This window comes from Rhipicephalus microplus, unplaced genomic scaffold (assembly GCF_043290135.1).
Source record: "Rhipicephalus microplus isolate Deutch F79 unplaced genomic scaffold, USDA_Rmic scaffold_15, whole genome shotgun sequence".
NCBI classification, from domain to species: Eukaryota; Metazoa; Arthropoda; class Arachnida; order Ixodida; family Ixodidae; genus Rhipicephalus; species Rhipicephalus microplus.
In genome coordinates, this window is record NW_027464588.1 from 30,595,507 (window position 1) to 30,611,543 (window position 16,037).

The window sequence follows — 16,037 nt, forward strand, 5'->3', positions numbered from 1 at the left end:
CGCCAATTCAGAGCACCCAACGATGCCTTCATATGACGCTCTTCCAGAAGACAGTTAAAGTGTGATATTACGAAACGTCAATGCTGCTTTTCTGATTTTTCTTGATTTTTAACCGTTGTTATACACTTCTCTTGTTCTTGTAGGTTTTTGTAACAATGTTGTCACCCTTCTTGCTTGGGTTAGGATAGGCCTGCAGCACCACGTGGCTTTAAACATAGTTTTATGCCGACACGAGAAGGAAAGAGTCAAGAGTTCTGCCTTGTTATTTATGTCTTCGAAAACAACTGCATTGATGACACGAGTGTGCGGCCCATAGAATGACGTATGGTCCCTTGGTGGGCATCGTCGAGCTTAACACTACCACTTGCGGACAGGCGCTTGTTTGCAGTTTGAAGAGCAGATGAAATAGTACGGCGGGAAAGACATAAGTGAATGAACACAAAAACAAGGCTGAGCCGAGATCTGTGGTGCCATAGGTGTGTTCTATCATAGCAGCCACTTGAGAAAGCAGGAGACGAACGACTGAGCACAAAATCACAAAAAATAATACATCTATTAGGTGATGCTAAACTTATCTTAAGAAAGGAACAATGCCAGTGAGAAAAAAATGCAGGTCATCAAGGACACATATGATGGTGTCGTGTTTGCCTCTCTAGCGACAACTACAAAAAAAACAAAAGCTCACTCGTATATTAGCGCATGTAGGGGGAAGGCGCTCGGAACGCAAAAAGAAAAGGACGTACACAAAACGCGAGAGGCAAAGTGGGAGCACAAGTCATTTATAGGAGCCACAAAGCGCATGGTGAAGTGCAGATAATAGAAGGCATCGAAAGCAATACATCTTTTTCGTATGCTGGTAGTTCGAAGCACAAAATAACAAGCATTAGTTTTTCTTCAAATACGTTAGTTTGGCTGTTGCCGACCTCGCTGCTGCCACTAGTCAGGCTAGCCCAGTCTTCAGGTGTGAGAAGCCTTTTATACATATGAGCCTGTGCTTTCAAGCAATTGCTGTCTTGGTTCCAACAAAAGTACACCAAATTCACGTTCAGATGACTTTTGGTCAATGCCTCTGTAAACGAGCTTAATTGACATCGAGACAACTGCCACTTCTAACTTGCGTTATAGACTTCAATACCAACTTATGAACCACCATCAACGCATATGACAGTTCTTGCTTATAACTATTTATTCACGATCGAAAATTCTTCTTATATTGTTTGGAGAGGGATAGAATACGTGCTTACTGTTAATGCTATCGGCATACATAACACTCGCCTATAGATAATTTGGATTTAAATATAGCACATATGTAGGTTTCCTTGCTCAGATCTTAGAATTTTATAATCGCAGGTCACACTGTTCAACAAGCTCCTTTGTGTTTGCTGTATTCTGTTCCATACTTAGTAACATCATGGTTCTCATATTATTGAGTCACGTAAACTTATCCTTTTGGCTTCATCTCAGACTTTACATTTTTGACGTTGCCTCGTGAAGGTGTATGGATGATATAAGCCTTGCTTTAACAAAAGGCACGATGACATTCCTATATAACGCAAATAAGCCATTGACCTGGTGAGTTTCCAACACGTAGAAGTATTCTTTTTTCAAAAAGAATTTTTCATTGTGCTGTTAAATGCCACGTACAAACAGTAGCAAAAGTTTTACCATATTCAACAAAATACCTAGAAACATAATCCTAGGCCCGTACTGGCAAACAACCTAGACCTCACTGCGAGTTTTCCTTATAGGTTGTAAGCCATTATTGGTCTTGATGAACGAAGTAGTTCAGTATTTATGCATGTTCTCGTCTTTTACCCTCTTAGAAGTTTCTTGCCTGGGTTATGCAAGTAGGGAGATTATAAACTTTACGAAAACGGGAAGTTAGGCTCAGGGTGGTGTGTAAATATGGGCTTATAGGTCACTCTCCATAAAAACTTAAGAACTGTTTATTGTTTTTCTAAGAAGCTACAAAAGAAACTCTTTTGAGGAAGCAAGAACAGAAATGTCACGAATTTTTTTTGTTTGTCCTGCATGGGGTAAGGAATGCAAGCAAGAACTAAGTTTGTGTCGCTACCTATACATGCGCTCACGTGTCTACAAGGCCATAAAACTTTGGCGACCGAGGCCATGCACCAATTTCTTTATTTTCCCACTATAAATGTGCCATGAGGACATTTTCGCTACACCGCTCTCTGTATTTCTTGTTGATTTGTTCTTCCACACCTTCGCTACACATGCACTGACCAAGCGCGTGTTATACAAAAAATCAACCCTACAATGACAGAAAGAATGACAACATATCCACGGGGTGAGTAATGGAGAAAGCGGTGAAGCTGGGTATGCGCGCCACTGAAGCACCCCTTCGGTTTCCCGTTGTTGTACTGTAGGGTCGTCGCGGCACACCCGCATGTCAGAGTCCCTTCGAGTGCGAGCCGCCACCGCTCTGCGCGCACGCCACTCAAAAGCTTTGTTCATGCTCCATCGTGCGCCAAAACAACACTTTTACTGAACTATAGAGCGCCCCCTGGCATACGGTGCCGCTGAAGAACATGCAATCTCCCTACAAGTGACGTCATCCGTACAAGTGACGTCAATCCTCCTTTTCTGCAAGTGATGCCCTCCAGTGTCATACCATTTGCATTTTTCAGCGTTTAGTACAAGTACCACCCTCTATGGCTGGTTAAAGAATTTACGGGGGGTAGTTACCCACAACGGGGACGCACAAGCCACGCCATAAAAAGCATCGCCCCTAAAAGGGTTGCGGAAAAAAACCTAGAGAAAAGCATAATGCACCTGGAAAAAAATGGCAGCATATTCACGGAGTGAATGATGGAGAGTGGGGCGAAGCATTCGTCCGTCCATTCGTTATTGCTTCCGTACATCCATGCGCCCGTCTGTGTGACCGTCCATGCGTCCATCCGCCCGTCCGTGCGTGCGTCTGTTCGTGCGTCCGTCCCTGCGTTCGTCCATGCATTCGCCCCTGTGTCCGTTCATGTGTCCGTCCATGCATCTGTCTGTGTCCGTTCGTCCATCTATCTATTCAACAATGCAAGTACCATCGTCTCGCATCTTTTCATCATATATTCCCCTTATAGAAGCACCGCCATCCAGCGGACATTCCAAGGACCTAATTAGTGGTGGCACACGCACACTTTCTTACGGCTTGCGCTTCGGGTTTACTTCCCACCTTTAACCACCTCGAGTTCATGGTATATACTAGTTCACTGTATTCATGGCACTGCGGCTCAACGCTCGCTAAACCTTTCTAAAACTAAGGAGGTTACAGCCAGCGAGTATAACGCAGCAACCTTTTCTTGTCAGATAGTGTTCAATGTACATGCCAATGGCTGCTAATGGGGATCGCAGCGTGCGCGTTAACTAAAAGCCGAATTCTCCTGTCTCTCATTCCCATTAGCATCCTTTGGCATGCACATTGAGCACTATTTTTTATTGTTCAACAACGCACAGAAGAAATCTTTCACCGGCACCACCTTGGAGAACAAAATGTTATACTTGTTATATACTACAACGGCTACGAGGGACGAACGGGTGTCACTATAAGAATCTTCGCCCCTAAAAGAAGCATGAACATTGGAAAAAGAACCTCCATCCCTTGTGGCAAATACCCGCTCTAGAGTGGGTATCTGCCACCGGTAGCTACGTACTACTACATACATATATACAAGTGATAGAAAGTCTCACGCCTTAGGAAGCTTCACCCCTAAAAGCGTATTTTTATTCTCCTTCACAGACGTGGACGAATTGTGCTTAGATTATTCATTATATTCCCGCATTGACTTTTAAGCGGCCAATTATTCTGTGTACACCAGCATATATGCATTTCGCATGGATAGACATGGTGCTAAGTATACTTATTCTTAGAAGCGATGACTGTTCAGCCAGTCACTTGAAGTTGTTCACAAATTGATGACTGTTGAAAACTTGACAACTTTTGCCCTGCTCTTCTTGGCCATATTGTTTCTAAAGTAGTAAAGGTAAGGTTAATTGGTAAATCTGATGCGTAATATAGTTTGTACTTCCCAGTTACGAAAGTTTGATTGCAAGGGGAGTATACAATTAGGGTCATAGTAAGCAGGTCCTAATCAATTTCGCCTCCACAGAATTAGCACCTGCCATGGCTGCGATTTCATCCCGCGACCTACAAGTAATCAGTCGACTACCGTAGCCCCTAATGCTCCGTAGCACTGTGTTTACGAGAATAGAACGTTAAAATCATTGAAGATATATCCAAACCATGTGAAGACAAAAGGTAACATTGAGATGCGTTCATGATTAGTCAGAAAAGAATCTGCGAGCGTTACATTTTGATCCTTCGCAAAACTTGGATTCATTTTTTTTAATTTCAGAAAGCCTAACAAATCTGGTAAGGAAGAAACGAATGATCCTGTGATTCCTAATGCATGCGTTGTTACATTACTTTGAATACTAGAGGACGGGGTCGTAATATAAACTCCACTGGTGCACGGGTTCAACTTTTTCGGGGTGCTTTTTTCTGGTATCCTAACAAGAAAATTCGTTTGTACGAACTTGCACGAACTCTCACAAGTATACACATTGCAGGAACAAGTTCAAAGTGCACGCCCTTATTCTGTTGCCATGAAACACACGCGCGAAGCTCGAACAAAGCCTTACGATATCTGCCCAGTCGCGGTTTCTTTGATTCACTAGAGTGTCTCTTTGATTGTTGAGTTTTAATATGCTTCGCGGTTGCAAGCTTCAGAAAAATTGTGGTCACAAGCTGCACGCCGAGTTGGCAGCGTTGCTATCATGCGTTGATATGTTATTATTTTCCACCATTAGCGAAATCACTGTGGTTGTTATGTCTTGCGTTGTTTCTAACGCGCGTAAATAAGTTATTTCTGTGTATTGGTGTATCATTCCAAGTTACGATCAATAACGTTAATGCAAGAGTCTAAAAAATGCCAATTTTTTTGTATCTCAGCTTTGTTTACGTCAAAAACATTAGCTTGAAATGCAAGAACCTCACCTTATATAAAAGAAGGACAGCGAGACAGCCCCTAAACTTACTTCGAAAATATGAGTCACTTTCTCATTGCACATTCTCGTAAGCCTAATCTTATTATTCTAATTTGCGCGAGGAGAAAACAGGTAGAGTGGTAGTAATTTTCAAAAGAGCCTGACCTGAAATCCTAACAGCAATAAGGCTCGTATGTTTCTTCACTGCACCGCTTATTTGTTTTTTCCACAGTCGAACTTCGTGTCTTACAATGATTTCTTTGGTGTCACACCATTAGTATTGAATAAAATGCCGAGCGTACGCTTGAGTACATCGGATTGCTGTCGTCTTCTCTCACTGAACAGACATTTCCGGTGTCACGTTGAAGTTCTTGAAGCTAGTGTGTTACAATCTCGAATGCTGTGGTTTACGCAGGATAAAAACAACAAAGGGTGTCAAATCGTTACATGAATAGATTGCGTCAGGAGTGCCTGGCATAAACCACAGATTTTGGTGATGTAATTATTATATGATCCAGGTCACAAATATATGATGCATAGATAATCTACCCCATCGCACTGAACAAACCTAAGTTATAGTGCCTTGAACTTTTGTCTGATTTGTGATTCTGAATGTTTCTTCTTTAGTCTTTTTGGCACGCTTCATGTCTTTTACCTTTTTTTTGAATTCCACTAGGTCGTTTGGCCCTTTCTTCTTCCAATAAAGCTATATCGATATTGGTGTCGTAGGCTGGCGCATCTATATTGTTTTTTTTGGCTGGTGTAAAGCACACTGACATTTTACTGTGCGTCACAGTGACAAAACCACTAATGTGGCAAGCATGTAGTCCTTCGCGTTGGGTCAACAACTCCACCATGCAAATTTTGATGCTAAACTCCAGTGCAAGAACGCCCTCGATCATGCAACATCATTTCTTTTTTCCAAGTTTCTGGTCTGGTGCACGCAGGTTCCTTACTGAGCGGAGTGAATACACGCGAGACGCTCGATAAACGCCTTCACTTAAGAGCGAGGTTTGCGAGAGCTGGAAAGGCCGGCCTTACTATGCGTGCAACCAGCCAGGCGAGAACGGCACAACACTATGGAGGCATTCAGAATAGAAGAGGCAAACGAGCATAGAAGCAGCTTGATGACATTCCAGACTTTTAAGAGACCATCGGAAGGCGCTAGAAAGGTATGTTCTGTGGGTCATTTCGGGGCTACCCGATCGAATGTATACAAGTTATCTTTCCTCACAATGCAAGATAATAGTCAACTCAGCGCGTGCGTTAAGGTGCAAAGCTCTTGCTTAGGATATTAGTGAAGGTACGGTAGTGAGTACCGTACAAAGTATTGAAAGACGAGTACCTTGGCATTAAAAATCCCACAAATATAACAAAAAAATGAAACAAAAAGAAAACCAGACTATCTACGCACCTACTATACTAGTTCAACAAAACATTGGCTGATCCTACGTACAGTGGGAATCGATGACATGCGAAGCACGAATTAAAAATGTTGATATGTCACTTTGTAATCAGCACAAGGTTACGAGGTGGGGTTAATGATGTCGTACATGACTTCCGTGCCATGATTATTGTGTTCGGATGGGTCGTTTATTTTCGTGATCAATTCACGTCACGTGATACTAAATTTAGTATATCTAGAGCTAGCGAAACGGCTGCGAGCACGCTTTGAGCGTCGTATGTTGTCGTGCTTCTACATGACACGCGTGTCAGGATTATCAAGTTTGCAGCAGACATATGTTTCATCATCCATTGACGTCACGTAACACCAAATTTGGTATATGTGGAGCTAGAAAAAAAATTGCCCGCAGCTTCCCTCGGGGGAACACTGAGGAGGATGCGGAGCATATAATTGGTTAACGGGGTGTTAAAGTGCGACTTACTTGGGTCGATGGCTAAATTGGTTAACGTGGTTGTGAAATGGGGTGTTAAATTGCGACTTACTTGGGTCGATGGCTAAATTGGTTAACGTGGTTGTAGGAGGGGGTGTTAAATGAGTGAACACGTACACACGTATGCGAAAGGGCGGCGCTGGTCGAAGGGACGTCGATAATTGTGTTTGTGGATTCGTTGGAATTCATTTCACCGTGACCTTGGAAGTCGACGCGCCGTACAAACCAACCGACGAGCGGCAACTGAGCGAGCGAGCGCCGACCTTGAGTATATATACAGCGCGACGGCGCATGCACTGTCAGCTGTCGAATGTTAGAGAAGGGGGATAAACGCAACGGCGCATGCGCGCGCGTCAGCTGCCGATGTTCTCGAAGCGCGACGGCGCATGCGCGCACGTCAGCTGCCGATGTTCTCGAAGCGTGACGGCGCATGCGCTACATTATACAGCTAGCGAATGTTCGTGAAGAGGAGAAGCGCACGCGGTGTGTAGAGGAGGAAGGCTGCACAAATGGTGGAGGAGTGAAGCGCGCGCGGTGTGTAGAGGAGGAAGGGATGCACAGATGGTGGAAGAAGGAGGAGGAAGCTTGCGGACGGCGCCGCACTACAAGCCTCAAGTATTAGATGCTCCGCATCTAAAACGGCCGCGAGCGCGTAAAGAAGGGCCCAATATACTCCAATGTAACCTTGACACGTGCGCACGCTGGCCACAGCGACGCTACTTTAGCAAAATGCGAGCACTAGGTCCGACTAGCGTCTGTCAGCGTGGCCTGATGAAAACCGGCGCGAATTGCGACATGCTGCATTTCGTGCCGATGCGTTATTTAGAGAACACTCCGCCTCCCTTTTTTCGTGACCGAGGGACGCCGCATGCGCTGAAACGCGCATGCGCCAAAGCAACGCTGCGCAGCGTACGCCTGCGAGTATATATCACAACCGGTGCCTGACGCGACAACGTCACAACGCCGGCATGACGCGACAAAATGAACGCAAGGTATTCGCGCCTTAACTGTGGCATGTAATCAGTTTCTCACATGACCCGCATGTCATGCTTATCGTGTTTGCACCAGTCACATATCTTCGTCATTCATTGACGTCACGTAATACCGATTCGGGCATATGTGAAGCTAGCCAAATGGTCGCGAGCGCATCAAGAGCGTAGCATGTAGTCATGTCCTTACATGACATGCATATCATGATTATCATGTTTGCACTAGTCCCTTACCTTCGTCAACCATTCACGTACCGTAATACCAAATTTGGTATATGTGACGCTGGCGAAATGCCCTCGAGTGCATCAAAAGTTTGCCATGTGGTCATGTTGTTACATGACACGCATGTCATTATTTTTATGTTAGGGCCTGTCGCTAGTGTTCGCCATGCAGTCATGTTATACCATATCAGTTTTCCAACATGCCATGTGAACGAAACCACCGCAAGAGCTACAAGACCTTTAAATGTAAATCATGACATTCATGATATACATGTCATGATTTTCATAAGCATGACTAGTAAAATATGTTCGTTATACAGACATGTTATGGAATACCAAGTTTGGTATCGATACCATTATCAAAATGGCCAAGAGAGCTAAAGTCGTAGGCGGCAAGATAGATACATAGAGAGATCGATAAATAGACACGCTCAAAGTCGCCGAAGTTCACTAAGAAATGCTTCGCATTTGAAAATTGGCCCCTTATTTGTATGTTGCACTGCAAATTTCGTTGAAAAACGATAGTCTTGCGTCTGGAGAAAGTCGACAAAACGTTTTTGTGATGTTCTGCGCGAGCAAATTGGTGGATGGTATTCTAGAGGTGCTGCTTTAGAGTGCCTCGAGCGTGCAGCGGAGGCGAACGAGCGCATCAAGTCGCATAACACGTAAAAAATGAGCGCTATCTAGCACTTACTTTGGAAAACGAAGTGCGTTTCATGCGCGCCGGTATCTGAGGCAGTAAAGTGTAGCACGCAAGGCGACGGGTAGGTGCCACCACTGCGTCAACTTAGCAAAGCATTGCAAACACTTGCCTTTTCGTGCAAGCGTTTCATCATCAGCGCAACGTGATAAGCGCTACGGTCTTTGGAATTACTTATGATGCCTTTTCTAGTAAAACAACCCACATAGAGAATATTGACGTGTTAAGGTGCCTCAGATATTTATTTTTTTTTATTTAGCAATACTGCTAGCCCCAACATGGGGCCATAGCAGAGTGGGTGTACATAGTACAACAAAATCAACAGTACAATACTGCAGTCAACACAGAACAAAGCACTTCAAACAACATAAAAAATGTTTCACGAAGAAAAAAAAGCACTAGTCAGATATAAATTTTTGAAATGCCTCGATACTGTCTGTTTCAATAATTTTGCTGTCAAGCTCATTCCATTCTTTGGCAGTGCGCGGAAAAAAGGAATACTTGAAAGTATTATTATTGGGCTGGAAAGGAACGACAGTGTGTTTATGACGTTGTCTGGTAGAGTAACCGGAAGAGAACTTTAGGTATTCACCTGTGTTACTATTTATTCAACCATTAACTATCTTAAAGAAGAACAACAAACGAGAAATTCTATTTCTTTCTGAAGTCCGTTTGAATCCCACTTTGGCAACTAATTCAGAGACTGACGTTGGGCCGTATTTCTTGAAAATAAATCGGACAGCCTTGTTTTGGATTCTATCTAGTTTATGGATATTGACATTGGTGTAAGGATCCCGGATAATGTTTCCATAATCCAAAATGGGTTGGATAAGAGATTTGTACGCCAGAATTTTAGTGTCGTATGATGAATAGCGAAGAGAACGTCTCAAAAAATGTAATTTCATCATTGCATTATTAGATATGTAGTCGATATGTCGATCCCAGTGGAGGTTGCTACATATATGCAAGCCTAGATACTTGTACTCTGTTACTCGATTTAGGATGTTTCCATCAGCTGTATAATTGTAAACAAGGGGACACTTCTTATTTGTTATCGACACGGCCACACTTTTTTGATAGTTTACACACATTTGCCAAGAATTACACCACTTCATGAGTTTCTCAATTTCCGTGTTAAGCTTAACTTGGTCTTCAACTGTGTGAATAAGTGAATACAACGCACAATCATCTGCATATAATCATATTTTAACCCTGCAATTATCAACAATATCATTTATGAACACCAAAAACAACAACGGGCCAAGCTGGAGCCCTGGGGAACCCCTGAGCCAACAGGTAACATGTTTGATGGAGTGTCTTTAAAAGCAACGTATTGCTGCCGGGATGTTAGATACGATTTAATCCAGCTACACAGTTTCCTGTTTTTTAATAATGTGTTCAGTTTAATGAGCAATTTAGAATGGGAAATCTTGTCAAATGCTTTATCAAAATCTAAAAAAATTACGTCTATCTGTTTTCTCTCATTAATAGCTGCGGCGAAGACATGTGTCATTTCAACCAGTTGAGTTACAGTAGAAAAGCAGTGACGGAACCCATGTTGCATTGGTGTTAATATTGAGTAATTTTCCAAGAAAAGCGTAATATGCTTATGAATAAGATGCTCGAGAATTTTACAACACGTGCATGTTAAAGCTATAGGTCGATAGTTAGAAATAAGCTGCTTATCGCCATTTTTAAACAGTGGTTTTATCTTGGAAATTCTCCAGTCATCAGGCAAAGTACCCGTCGAAAGGGATGTACGGTAAATACTTAACAAAAATTTAGATGACCACTCAGCGTATCGTTTAAGGAATGCATTAGGTATATTATCGGGTCCATATGACTTTTTCACATCTAAATTAAGTAAGAGGTTAAATATTCCACTTTCTGTTATTTCCAAATCTTCAATCGGAGGTAATGTCTGGAATTTGTCAAATAAGGGTATGCTACCATTATCTTTGGAAAAAACGGATTCAAAGTGGGTGTTGAACGCATCAGAAATCTTAGCAGCATCGGATGTGAAATCATTGCCTATGGTAAATGTATTAGTACTTGAGGACTTCGGTGTGATGGTCCTCCAAAACTTAGCTGGTGTCTCCTTTACCAGCGTGCTCAAACGAATGTTATAGAAGTTGAAACGTTCCTGCTTCATCTTTTTCACGAGAGAGCATTGCCACTTCAGCGATACGTTTTTGACTACTGTTCTTCTTAATTTGTTTCCTGGCACGGTTTAGTTTTCTTTTAATGTGAATGCTATCACGCGTTATCCAAGGATTCGCAGAATTGATTTTTTTTGATACTTGACTGGTACAAAGAGCTGAATGCAGGCGTGAATTGTATTTTTGAATTTCAGCCATAATGAATTGACGTCATACTCTTCAGTGATCATACTACTGCAAAGTTCATCGTAGGCTATTTCCAGTCTGTCTAATATCGACGTAACATCAGCAGCTGAGAAGTCAGGAAAATGAGATACGTTAAAGATGGGTTTCTGCAGTAATGAAGAGAACTCTATTAAAACACATTTATGGTCGGAAATTCCCTCAACTATTTCACATTTCGAATCACCACGAATACTTGAACTAACAAAAACAAGGTCAAGCACAGATTTACTAGTTCCGTGAACACGTGTGAAGTCTTTAACTAGTTGGGTTAAACCAAATTGAAATGCAATATCAATTAATGCTTCATTATTATTTGCGTCGCTTCTGTCAGCTGAAAGAGTGTTCCAGTTAATGCCGGGGAGGTTAAAATCACCACACAAAATAAATTTATTGTTATCAGTTGTATTGCAATCAATGTACTTTCTAAGATTCTCTAGTACTTCTAAATCACTCGCTGGTGGTCGGTATACAACACCAACAATCACATTTTGGCCCTCATGAAACAGCTTACAGAAGAGTGCTTCAACGTCTACAGCATCAGACATTCTGGCCACGTTCAAATTTTTCTTGAAGAGAAGGGCAACTCCCCCACCACGAGAGTTGCGATCACGATGATAAACATAAAAATTTGGGGGAGTGAATTCGTTATCATAAACACCACTGTGCAGCCAGGTTTCAGTAAGCGCGATAACATCAGGCTCATGAATTGCCACCAAGTGTTCAAGATCAAGACCCTTATTCACTATGCTTCGACAGTTCCCATTAAGCAGCTTTAAGGAATTGCAACCAGTTGTTCGTCATGTATGATGGTGTTTAGGAACACGAACAATAGAAGCACTGGTTTCGTCCCACATGTAAAAAACATCATTAATGGACACTATGTGGAAGATAAGCCTTACTCGCTGTTTGTTTTTTCTATATTCTGCGGTGCAGTCCCACAATTTTGATCTAATATTTCTCACTTTCTGAGAAAAGTCTTCTGTGACATAGTAGTTTGATCCCTTGAGCTTAGCGCAGTTTTTTAGAATTGTAAGTTTTTCACGGAAGTCAAGTAATTTCACGATGACAGGCCGCGTTTTATCAGGCCGTTTACTACCAAGTCTGTGACATCTTTCTATTCCTGATATAGTAAGGCCGAGCTGGTCGAGCAAAAAAGTTTGAGTTACGCTCTCCCCTAATGATGCAGGAGTTTCGCTAGCAGGTTCTTCAAGACCGTGAATAATAATGTTGTTACGACGACTGCGATTTCCTAGATCATCAATTTTATCCACCATAGCAACAACCATTTTTTGCAGATTGCTAACTTCGGATTCAACGGCTTCCAGTTTGCCTTGCGTCAAGGATAAATTGGCAAGAGCCGATTCCAACGAATCAAGCCTACCCTTACATTCGGTTAGTGTGTCAGATAATGTTTTCTGCGCAGCACTGAAGTCATTCATGCGCTTGATAATTGCTTTCTGTCCTGTTAGAACATTGAGTATCAGGTCGCGATCACTTAAACCGGAGAGCGATGCTTTGAACTCGGTTACCCCTTCATCACTATCAGAATCAGGCCCCGGATTTTGCTCGACATCCCCACATTGTACAATCAAGTCAACAAAAACGCACAAAATGGAACAAACATCATTTAGCACATGTGGGCAAGGTAGCAGCACTAAGCAAACATTATTACTACGAACACACTTGGCATTGGGCAGATAACTAACCTGCACAAGAAAGAAGACGTGCTCGTTCAGCATTGCTGTCAACGTGCTGCCACGTTGCCCACTGAAGTGCCAGAGGGACGTCGGCCGGTATAAGTAGCTGTCAAGTCGTGACGTCACTCCGAAGGAAACGCTGTAATCAAGTAGCTTACACACGCTCATACTGCATCGGCTCAATGAAATCGCAGATTGTCGAAACAGTGAATGCGTCGTTTTCCTCTCGAGCTGCGGCAGCTGGCGAATCCAACCGGATGGAAGCATTTTCCACGGCAAGCACATGCTCACCAAAGGCGACAGTCAAAATCTGCACAAGAAAGAAGACGTGCTCGTTCAGCATTGCTGTCAACGTGCTGCCACGTTGCCCACTGAAGTGCCAGAGGGACGTTGGCTGGTATTAGTAGCTGTCAAGTCGTGACGTCACTCCGAAGGAAACGCTGTAATCAGTAGCTTCCACACGCTCATACTGCATCGGCTCGATGAAATCGCAGATTGTCGAAACAGTGAATGCGTCGTTTTCCTCTCGAGCGGTGGCAGCTGGCGAATCCAACCGGATGGAAGCATTTTCCATGGCAAGTACATGCTCACCAAAGGCGACAGTCAAAATCTGCACAAGAAAGAAGACGTGCTCGTTCAGCATTGCTGTCAACGTGCTGCCACGTTGCCCACTCTATGCACAATAATTGCTTTTTAATTGGCAATCGCCAAGTGTGAACGCTAGACCTTGAGCAATACAAGTAGGCTCTGCGGATGAGGTTGGCCGTTTGGAGTATTGTTTGATGCCGTTTAGGCCTTTAAAGTATTGTTAAGGGTGGACAAACAGACAAGTGCACATACAGAGACCAAAAATTTGGCGTGAAGAAAGAAAGACTAAGAAAGACTATCGTCTTTAAAAGTGAACAATATTAAAGCAAGGAAAGCGCCACGTCGTGTAACATTTTTTACATAAATTATTAAACAAGTTATGCACCATCTCCCAGAAGGGAACACTGAAGGGATGCGAAGCAGCAGCTGGGTGCATTGCGTTGAGTCGGTTGAAATGAGCGTCGAAGCGCCTGATGGAAAGACGGTTCGAAGCGAAACTCGTTGACGTGTTTACTCTAGTAAACGTTTCTGTGAAATGCAAAGGCACAGGAGGCAGGTTGGGTTTCGTTTAAGTTTCATCGCAGGTAAATGAGCCGAAAATTTGGTTCCACTCGACCGGTAAAGCGGTCAAGCGTTGCACATAGTGTACACGGTGAAGCGAGAGAGAAGTGTGTTGCAAGTGAGCGGAGGTGCCGGCAGCGGGGACTCGCTCGCTGGATTTCGTGCTGACCGGTTGTGCCTCCGCGATCTCCGACGACAGCTCAGCACTGGCCGACTGGCTCGCCCTACGCCTTCTCCTGACGCGGACAAGACCTCTCGCTGAGTGGTGCCCCGACCTCGGACTCTTGCGACCTTGTCCATTTTTCCTATCTTCTCCATACTTCCGTATGTGGCTGTCCCTGCGTCTCTCTCTTTTTCTGTTCCTCTCTCTATCTCTATACCTTTAATTCCTCCCTCTCCTTCTAACCCTCCTTATCCCCATCTCTCGTGAGCTACCATTGAGAAATCCTTCCCCTGGGAGACAGTTACGGGGCTCACTTTTATGTCCTTTTTAATTAAAAATCCCACCCCGATGCCGGAAGCTGCTACAGGTGAGGGACAGGGTGACGTAAATGGGAAGCTGTGACTTGAACCATTTGCAACGCTCCAACACCTGTGGTGAAGGGGTTGTGTGGACACACAGGAAAACGTTACATAGGCTAGTCAAAGAGCTACTTCGCATCTAGAAAAAAAGACAACTCTGTATATCGCTCGATCCTGAAGCTCTCATTTTGCGGCCGTATGGATGTAAGAACGGTTGCGCGCTGAATAGTTCTTGTATTAACCATAAGTCTAATGAAAGCTCCAAGACCGACCAACGCGACAAGCGAATTGGCTCCAAAGCCTCTCGGAAGCGCTTTTTTAGGAATGTTATTCATGTTTGCCTTTTTTCGTTATAGATGTAAGGTGCCATGAGTGGGCCGCCGTTTCACCGTGAAGGACATGGATGCACACCAGATCCGGCGCGTTTGGCCACAAGGCCTGTTGAAGCTTCCTAGCCAAACCCAGTGGCTCCACCTCGAGCAGGTGGAAGCACCTGCTGCCATTGGAGCAGGTGCTCCAATGGCAGCAGGAAGGCGAAAGGCTTGTTAAAAAACCAACGCGAGAAGCCTCCCTCTGAAGCGGCAGCCAACCTCTTCCGCTTCCGCACATCCTCACCACCGTCAGTAATGCACGGCTTGGTTCTCTCGTTTTTACGCCGCCTTCCACCATGACCTCGTTTCCCGATCTGGACTTCTTGGAGATATCTCGTCCGTGTTCTGTGTTTCTTCTTTATCTTCGGTAAATTTGCGCTGAAGCCTATCCGAGTGTGTGAAAACTTGCCCAAGGCAAAGTGCTATTGGATGGTGAGATCTCGAGAGGCGCGTGAGTACGGAAAAGACATTAACCGCTGCTGATCGTTAAGAGAGGCCAACATTGTCAGGCAAGCACGCATAGTTCTCTCCGGTGCTGCCACGTTCATTTCATGGCCTTGGTAAAGATTTAGGATGGTGCGCCTTCATTCGGGAACGAGCACGCCAGTACAGTACCTTATGTGGGTGTCTGATCGTTGTGCTCAGGGGTCAGGTTCGTAACATAAGGTTATATGAAAAGGAAAGCTGAATTATACCGAAAAATACAGACACAAATAAAGAGTAAGCAATTAGCTTGTAAAGACAGCAAAGGCAAGATGCGAATAGGAATAAAGCGTAGGTACGTCGTTCAGAAAGCGTACTTCACTGTTTATCGGAGGGATAAAAAAAGAAAAAAATTAATAATGGTAAAACTGAGCAGGCCATCATACTGAGTTCATTGTGTTCATGAATATTCACAAATAATTGAGCTGGTTCTGGTCATCAAAGTAGACAGCATCATGGATAGCATGCCTTTAATGTATCGTACACTATCCTTTCCTCAAACCATCTCGTTATCAATGTTGATTAATGTGTGGCGTTTTCCTTGTCGCAGTGCAAAATACCTTCGTAAATTATCATTCATATACCACTAAATGAAGCTAATAGGCTAACAGTTATTCAAATCTTTAT